Genomic DNA, 9,772 nt, shown 5'->3' on the forward strand with positions numbered 1-9,772 from the left:
GGTCGATAGTGTTAGGGTGGGTGGTAGTGTGGTGGACCCAAGTGTGGAGAGATACTCAGACAACAGCGTAAAGTGTTCTTAAAGCGGGGGTTTTAATATATCAAAAGTAGGGAGTCGGGAACAAACAAACACGGGGACCAAACGGTAAAACAAGGGTGGAGAAAACAAGCTCTGTAAATAAAGTACTCACTTAACAAGTGGAATAATAATTCGAACGGGAATCACTGGGACTGGCGATACAGGCAGGCAGACAGGGTACTCACAACAGACGGGGAGAATCTCGGACGAAGACATGGGGAACACACAGGCTATTTATACAAACGGGACAGAACACACAGGTGGTATGATTTAAGGTAGATTGGGAGGCACTGACCCGTATAGCCAGAGGGGGGCGCCAGAGTCACCAGAAAGCAACCTCAGGTGTGACAGATAGCGCAACAACAAACTCTACCACAAACTCCACCACCCCTGGTCAGAAAAGAAACCGATGCAGATGAAACAATGAAAGAGCTCAAAGAGACACTAAAACACTAAAAGGATGGCCTGCAAACAAAACAGACTGTTCAAAGAGAATACTACTGGATGTGCAGAGCAGAGCTCACAGTGGTGAATGACATTGTGTTCAAGGGAAGCAGGTTTGTCATACCAGCATCACTATGATTCCGATCCACAAGGACTTGTTGACGCCCAAGGGAGCATACAAAGTCAGACATGTTAAAGAGGGACAAAAGGGGAAACAAAAACAGCTACATGACAAGAGTGCGAAACAACTACCCAACCTGAAGCCTGGAGACAGAGTATGTCTCAGAGACTTTTCCACAGGCACATGGACGGAGCGAGGACATGTCGTGGAAGAAGTTGCTCCACGTTCTTACAGGATCCAGACAGAGGGTGGATCGACTTTGAGGAGGAATCGCGCCGATCTTCGACTTCAATCGACTGATGAAGAAGCGACTGATCAAGCAGAACCAACCAACAATGAGCAGAACCACACTGGCATTGGTCTAACAGCTGTACCCAGTTCACCAGCTGCTGAGAGACATTCTAGACCTCAGAGGAGTTGTAAGCCACCTCAGAGACTGATTCAGAATTGCTGAACAGCAATAAGGACTGTTTATTACCAGTCTTCAAGAGACATTAAAAAAAAATGAGAATATGAGATTGTGAACCGACTGACAACTGTATTGTATGTATAGTTTTTGAATGTTCAGAAGGATTGTTTATTGGTTATTTCCTCTTAAGTGATAAGAGTAAAAATAGGGGGAAAGAGATAATGCATACGGAGTATTGAAACAAAAGTGATTTATTAAGAGTAATCAAAATACAAAGAAATTGTATTTTCATTTATAGGGGGGAAGATGTGGTGTTATGTGTTAATAACATTATAGGACTCCAGTTTCCAGTATGCATTGGGGTTTAAGCATGCGCAGTACTCGCGCTGATGCTAGATGTTAGTTGTTGAGCCCGTTAGTTGAATGTTGAATGTCACGGTAACTGAGAATAAAGAAGGCTTATTATATCTACACCCAGTTTATTATATATTGAAGAACAAACATAACAAGGCATTGTGCTGAAATTTCGCTGACCAATATAAGTGATAATGGCTAATGCTATATCCATAAAAACATAGATTTCAGTTGTTTGTCCTACTCTGCAGCTACATGTTTTTGCTTGTAATAGGCTAATATCTACTCTATACAGTGCCTATAGAAAGTCATCATACCCTGTGAAATCTTTACCTTTTGTCACATTACACCCTGAAAATTAAAATAAATCAAATCTAACTTTTTGAGCTGTATGTACACATTATAACCATCATCATCAAAGTGAAAATAAAAATTAAAAAAATTCTGGACAACTATTAAAAATTAATTAGTGAAATATCTGGTTTGGTTAAGTGATCAGCCCCTTAGAGTATACCATTATAAACTTGCTCAGGTGCAACCAATCAAGTTCCAGATCAAACACCAGGCTAATTGCCCCCCACCTGACATCAATTGTAGTGGTTTTGATTACTTCAGAATAAAACCAGCTTTTTCTTAAGGATTCCACTACTAGAAGTGCATGGTTCTGCAAAGAATTCACCATGGTTGGAAAAGTACTTTCAAAAGGCCTCCAGGATAAAGTTGTAGGAAGGCACAAGTTAGGTGAAGGCTACAAAAAGATTTTGAAGGCTTTAGCTATCCGTCTGAGTACCGTTCAGAGCATCATTAAGAAGTGGAAGGCGTATGGCTCCACCAACGCCTTGCCTAGATCAGGCTGTCCATCTAAACTGGATGACCGAACCAGGAGGACATTGATCAGAGAAGCTACCAAGAGGCCAAAGGCAACTTTGAAGGACTTACAAGTCTTTATGGCTGGGACTGGTCTGTCTGTGCATGTGACAACAATCTCACAAGCTTTACACAAAGCTGGCCTGTATGGCAGGGTAGCAAGAAAGAAGCATTTTCTGAAAAAGTGCCACAGTCAGTCTCGTTTGTGCTATACAAAAACACACCTGGAAGATTCTGTTGCCATGTGGAAAAAGGTTTTATGGTCAGACGAGACTAAGATTGAACTTTTTGGACTGAACTCCAAGCGCTATGTTTGGCGAAAACCAAATACAGCACACCACCCAAAACACACCATACCTACTGTGAAGCATGGTGGTGGCAACATTATGTTGTGGGGATGTTTCTCTTCAGCGGTAACTGAGCAATTGGTCAGGATTGAAGGGAAAATGGATGCTGCCAAGTACACCCAAATTCTTGAGGACAACCTGCGTCCGTCTGCTAGACAGCTGAAGATGGGCAGGTCATTCACCTTCCAACACGACAACGATCCTAAACATACCGTCAAAAGAACAACGCAGTGGCTTAAGGATAGAAAGGTGAATGTCCTTGAGTGGCCAAGTCAGAGCCCTGACTTAAATCTGATAGAAAATCTGTGGATGGACTTGAAGAGAGCAGTCCATCGCCGCTCATCACGGAATTTGACTGAACTCGAACAATTCTGCAAGGAAGAATGGGCAAATATTCTCCTATCTAGGTGTGCAAAGCTAGTAGAGACATACCCAAACAGATTGATGGCTGTAATTGCAGCAAAAGGTGGCTCTACAAAGTATTAAATCAGGGGACTGATGACTTTTCCAAGACTGTTATTCTTGTTTTTCATTTTTTATTTATTTTAACTGTCACCTTTTTTTTCATTAGTTTGATGTTGTATGGCTAAATTTGTACATAAAGCTGGAAAAAGTTTTTTTTTAATGGGTTTTGATTTCAGGCTGTATGACAACTATAGTAACTATTTCAAAGGGGTATGATGACTTTCTATAGGCACTGTTACTGTCCAGATGCACACTATTTGCAGAAGCCCCCTGCTGGAGAAGGGACATCTGATCTCCCATCTACACCACTCCAATTATTTGTGGGCTCTGTGTAATTGATCAGCTATGTTGTCATTATTATTATTATCATTATTATTATCATTATTTTTGAATGTTAGTTACGCCTTGTTACTAATTAAATGTAGGTCTTAGTCAAATTAAATAAAGTTTATTTGTACAGTGCTACTTTATATGCAGTAGAATGACTCAAAGGACTTAATGCAGTGGTGTAACAGTATGGATGTACTGTATGTTTGAATACAGCTGAAGGTCAAGCAACATCCTGCACCATATCAAGCACTCCAGCAGCTACCTCCAGTGAAACACAGCCTGCAGGTCAAGCAACATCAAACACCACCACATCCAGCACTCCAGCTACCTCCAGTGAAACACAGCCTGCAGCAGGTGAGTTCTGTTAATTCTATGTTACAGCTGCAGTTATGTTACTAATGTCAATATGGCCAATTCCAGATACATTTTTGCTATAATTCTATCAAATATTCACAATCAGTTATGAACATACGTAACTGACATTGGACATCTGGAATGTTTTGTCCATTTGTCCACAAATGGATGCTAGGGAATCTATTTTTATTATGCCAATACTTTGGCCAAACCTATAACCATTTTCTAACCCTTCAAAGTGACAGAATGCCATCAGAATTGTAGCTTGCACACACAGATCCCAATTTTCATTTTTAAGGCAATATTGCCACCTACTGGACCTTTTAACACTAGTGCAATAAAACATATAAATATAATTTCTATAAGAAAGGGAACATAGCTAACTTAAATACTAATCAATTAGACTGTAACCATCTACATTTATTCAAGTTGTCTACAGGACACATTAAAGCAAGAATAACTTATTCCCATTAAAAAGTAATTTAAACCTAGATTCTTGACCTTTATTCACTTATGTAATTGAACAGTACTGGTCAACCGTTATCTATAATTTATGCTTCAGATGTGTTTATTGCCTGATGTGTTGTAATTTATGAACCATTGTGTATCCTTACTAAAGGATTAATAACTATATTTGCATGTATGTTTGTATTTGCCTGCAGGTGAAGGAACAACAAGCACAACACACACAGCTACTACTCTACAGCCTGCAGACACCCCATCAACTGGAACATATCCTGAAGTACGTGAGTCCATCAAGGCAGCACCTATAGATCCTGCTGACTGGCCAGCCGTGTCTGACACGGTGAGGACGGAGTTAGTCAGCAGAGGACCATGTCAGGCATTTCCCTTTCTATATTTTGCATTTCCAAAAAGAGAAGATGGTAGAAGTTGCCATCAACACCACTTTTAGAGAAAGTTAGACGGAGTAAGGTGAACACCTCGCATTTTGTCAATTTGTAACTATATTTTCAGTTTTATTGCCCGTACTGTCCTTGGATAGAGATGTGACAGTCCAAATATTAACACGTACTGTATTAAATACATTTGAATAGAATTTGTGGATAGGCTGTGTGCAGCATTCCAAACATTAACACTAATCAAAGTGGCCTGCTATTCAGACGGAGTAACTGATATTTGTGATCTATTGAATGGTAAAAATATGTTTAAAAGACAATAGTTTTATATGTATCTCCTAATAAACACCAATAAATACATTTGGAATTGAGTGGTGAAGCCTGTTCTCTAGACTAAGTAAATTAATTTAATCTTGTTTAAAGTCAGTGTGTTGTTGGTAGTTTTGCTGTGTTTTGCTGTGGCTATCCTGCCTTAAGCTCTGGGACCTAGTTTCTGTTGAAAGATATCTGTTTGAAGCCAATTGCTGTCAATCTCCAGTGGGAGGGCCTAAAACTATTCTGCAAGGTATTTAACTCCTACTCACCTTGGACTAGGACTAAATACATTTGGAATTGAGTGATGAAACCTGTCTGGTTGTTAACTGATCGTTAGGTGGGAGGAGCTGCAACCCTGCTAGTCATCAGCAATTACAGAATCTGCATTTCTATCTTGATGGTCAAAGAGTGACAGCCTCTGCGACAGCCTCCTGACACGAAGACGAAGGAGTCAATCTGTGGAGTCCATCGAGGAAGGCCTGAGAGGAAGGCCAAACTACTAAGTATTTTTATTCTATTTGATTCTTTTTTCACTACTCTTGTGTATTGAGCGCTACCTACATCTTGTATCACCCACAAACCGTCTAGCTCTATACCGGAAAATATCACAATATGCTTTCTCCTCATTCCTGTTATTTCATCCCTCAGGAAGAGACATCGCCGCTACACCTCCCCTCGCAACCATTCCAATATAATCTACCCACCATGCTCAACTGACCACAATCTCACTGTCGCAGGAGGACTTCAGAACTGCCAGTCAGCGGTCTGGAAAGCAGAGGCTATCTCAGCTTACATCTGCTTCATGTCCTTCCACTTCCTTGCCCTCAGAAAACAAAGCTACTCCGGCAGTCCTCTCTGATGCCTACTCCTTTTCTCATTCCCCTAGACTCTCTGGTCAAGGGTGAGGCACAGGACTCCTCATCTCAAGTGGTCACATAATGTCCTTCCCCTGTCACACCTGTCCATATCCACCTTTGAATTCCATGCTGTTTCTGTCACCTCCCCTTTCAAACTTCACATTGTTGTTATCTATCGTCCACTAGGTCAGCTTGGCGACTTCTTAGATGAGACAGATGTCCTTCTCAGCTTCTTCCCTGAGGACGGCACACCACTCTCACTACTGGGAGACTTCAACCTCCAGTCAGAGAAGCTTCACTCGTCTGGAATACTTGACCTTCTCTCCTCCTTTGGCCTTACCCTGTCCCACTCTCCCCCAACTCATAAGGCGGCCAATCAGCTCGACCTTGTCTTCACCAGATCCTTCCATACCTCCAAACTTACTGTTACCCCTCTTCCAGTTTCTGATCATCATTTTGTATCCTTCTCCCTTCCCCTCAAATCCACTCCCTCCCAGTCAGTCTCTACCCACACTGTATCTCCTGGTTTGCATCCTACCTGGCTGGTCACTCCGTAACCACTGGGGTCCCCCAGGGCTCTGTTCTTGGGCCTTTACTGTTCTCTCTTTATACCAAATATCTCGGCTCTGTAATTTCTTCACATGGTTTCTCCTACCACACCTTCGCAGATGACAGTAAATTTTTTCTCTCTTTCCCCCCTTCTGACTCACAGGTGGCATTTCAGGTGACATTTCTGCTTGGATGTCAGCCCACCACCTCAAGCTCAACCTTGACAAGACTGAGCTGCTCTTCTTCCCAGGGAACGCCTGCCCTCTCCAAGACTTCTCCATCACAGTAGAGAACTCTACTGTGACCTCCTCCCATACAGCCAAGAACCTTGGGGTGATCCTTGACAACCACTTATCATGTGTGGCGAACATCACAGCGACAGCACGCTCCTGTAGATTCTTCTTCTACAACATCAGAAGGATACGCCCATTCCTCATCAGAGAAGCAGCACAACTTTTGGTCCAAACACTTGTAATATCTCGCCTTGACTACTGCAACGCACTCTTGGCCGGTCTCCCCGCGTCCACCATCAGACCTCAGCAGCTCATGCAGAGCGCTGCCGCTCGTCTGGTGTTCAAACTCCCCAAATTCTCCCATGTCACGCCCCTCCTCCGCACCCTCCACTGGCTCCCGGTAGCAGCTCGCATCAGATTCAAGACCCTGGTGCTCGCCTACCGGGCGGCAAAGGGAACAGCCCCTCCCTACTTGCAAGCAATGGTTAGCCCCCAAACCCCTGCACGATCACTCCGCTCTTCCACCTCGGCTGCCTGCCTGGCACTGCCGCCTGTACGTGGATGCAGTGGCCGTGCCACTCGGTCATGGCTTTTCACTGTCCTGGCGCCCCGCTGGTGGAATGAGCTTCCCACCACTGTCAGGACTGCAGAGTCACTACCGATCTTCCGCCATAGATTGAAAACCCATCTCCTTCCTCAAGACCTCTTCACCCCCACTACCCCCCCTGTACTAACCCTAACCCCAACCCTTGAGACCTCTTCACCCCCACTTCCCCCCTGTACAAGTTCTCTCCTGTTAATAAATAATTATATAAAAAATGCCTTCTGGCATTACGACTGCCAATGGCCCCTGGTGTGAGCATTGATTACTTTGTCTTATGATGACTGTTGGATAGATGATCCACTTATTTAAACAAATGTATTTGTTGTAAGTCGCTTTGGATAAAGGCCTCTGCTAAATGCCATAAATATAAATGTAATGTAAATGTATCCTCTCGTCGCAACCTGCGTACTCTCTCCCATACCGCTCTCTTCCTCTGTCTTAACCTCCCTACCCTCTGTTGAATCCTTCTCCCTTCTATCCACTGATGCAGCCTCCTCCACCCTCCTGTCCACTCTTTCCTCATCCTTCGACTCTCTCTGTCCACTGACCTCAAAGCCAGCACGATCCTCTCCACGCGCTTGTAATGGAAAAAACAGTATATGCACATACTCCAGCATTATGATTAACACACATGTTGATTAACACACATCTTTATGTATTGGAATGTGCTTTAGTGTTCCATATGACTAACCCCCTAGGCAGTTACATTATCTGTGATGGTCATAGAGGGTATCATGTGTTCAGTATTGATTAGATTGTGCCCCTGGCCAAGGTTTCGACCTGTGATCAGGAGACGACCCCATTGTCGGGTCATAGGGCAATAAGCCTAACTAGTAGCCTAATTATATTTACTGCCTGTAGCGGAATAATCGTAAATCCAGAGGCACCCTACACAACTTGTTGACAGGAGAAGATGAAAATACACTTTTCATAGGTTCAGTCTGTCCCCAGGAGATAGAGACGTAGAACTTCTAACTACAGGACCATTGTTCTTCGAGGCTGTCCCCAGGGTATTATCTGGGACCGCTGTAGATCATGCCACCTGTTTTCAAGGTTACATTATTATCATGTGAGGGCCCCGCCTCATCATCGGACCATCTTAAGGGTATAAATTGTATGCTATAACTTGTATCGGGGCTCTCTGTTCGTACGGTGCTTTCTATCCGTATGGTACAGATTGCTATGCTTGCAACCATTATTAAAATCTACTAAACAGATATTGTGTTCGTGCATTTTTGCAGTCTCACCGAGATCGTTATTGTGGTAAATCCCCTAGACAAAGATTTCCACCACACGCTTCTTGGCTGTCTGAAACCCTGCAAGCTTGTAGAATAGGGCTCCGGGCAGCTGAGAGGAAATGGCAAAAAACTGGCCTCCCTGATGACCTAGACCCTTATCTCTCTCTCCTCCTCCTCCTCAATCCTCTGCCCCAAGGAAACTGTTCTCCACATTCTCCTCACTCCTCAACCCACCTCCTCCCCCCTGTCTGTCTGCCGATGACTTTGTCACCTACTTTGAAAAGAAGGTTGATGACATTAGCAGCTCTTTCCCTTTACCTCTTACCAACACTGTTACCTCTCCTCCCAAACCCACTGCGTTACACCTGGTCTCTGGCGTATCAGATTTCCCCCCCCTCTCCCCTGATGATGTTCTAAAACTGGTCACATCCAAGCGGGCAACCACCTGCCGGCAACCACCTGCCTTCTCAAGAAACCAACTCTTGACCCGTCTGCTGTCCATAACTACAGGCCGGTATCCCTTCTCTCCTTCTTATCTAAAACCCTTGAAAGTGCTATTTTGAACCAACTGTCTCACTACCTTCTTCAGAACAACCTCCTTGACCCTCACCAATCCGGCTTTTAGTCTGGGCACACTCATTGGCATTCAACAAAACGCATGAATTGTCAAATAATATTGATCACATTAACTAGACTAGATATGCTAATTATGCCACCAATGTTTTTGAGGAAATTAGAAAGGGAAAATCCACTTAAATGATTGATTTTCCAGCTTCTTGGCAGCTTTAACATTGGGCTTTAGACAGGGGACGATGATGATGATGCATCGGTAACGTTAGCTACATTAGCTAGCTAGCATGTTTATTTTTTATCACTGACTAACCTGGTGGTCCCGTGCATGAAAACATTTAGTCGATTTTGCCGCATTTAGAGGCATCTCCAGCAAGGGCCTTTCATCTTTTCTCTCTCTCCCTTTCTCTTTTTTCCACCGTCCATCTTCAAGCGCCGGTTATGCTTCACAGTTCGCGTTATCGAACTATCGCGCCACCGCAACTAGAAACACTGGCCTGGCCTGCTTCTAAGTTCAGTGGCCTGACTGAGGGCACTTTTTATTTATTTATTTTTTTACTTTATCTGCGGCCTGCGGGCCATTTATCAGGCCAGGCCACTTGGAAAACTCTCTGTCCTCCCGATGGCTAGTCCGGGTCTGGTATCTATCTATATAACCTATATAACCTAACCAGTATCTATCAATTCCTCCATCCATCCATACATCCACCAAACCGGTTATCAACCTCCTGTGCGTTTGCCACCAAAATTTGCTGGCACTCTCTGGCAGCCTTCTTGGCT

Source organism: Argentina silus (assembly GCF_951799395.1).
Source record: "Argentina silus genome assembly, chromosome: X".
Taxonomy (NCBI): domain Eukaryota; kingdom Metazoa; phylum Chordata; class Actinopteri; order Argentiniformes; family Argentinidae; genus Argentina; species Argentina silus.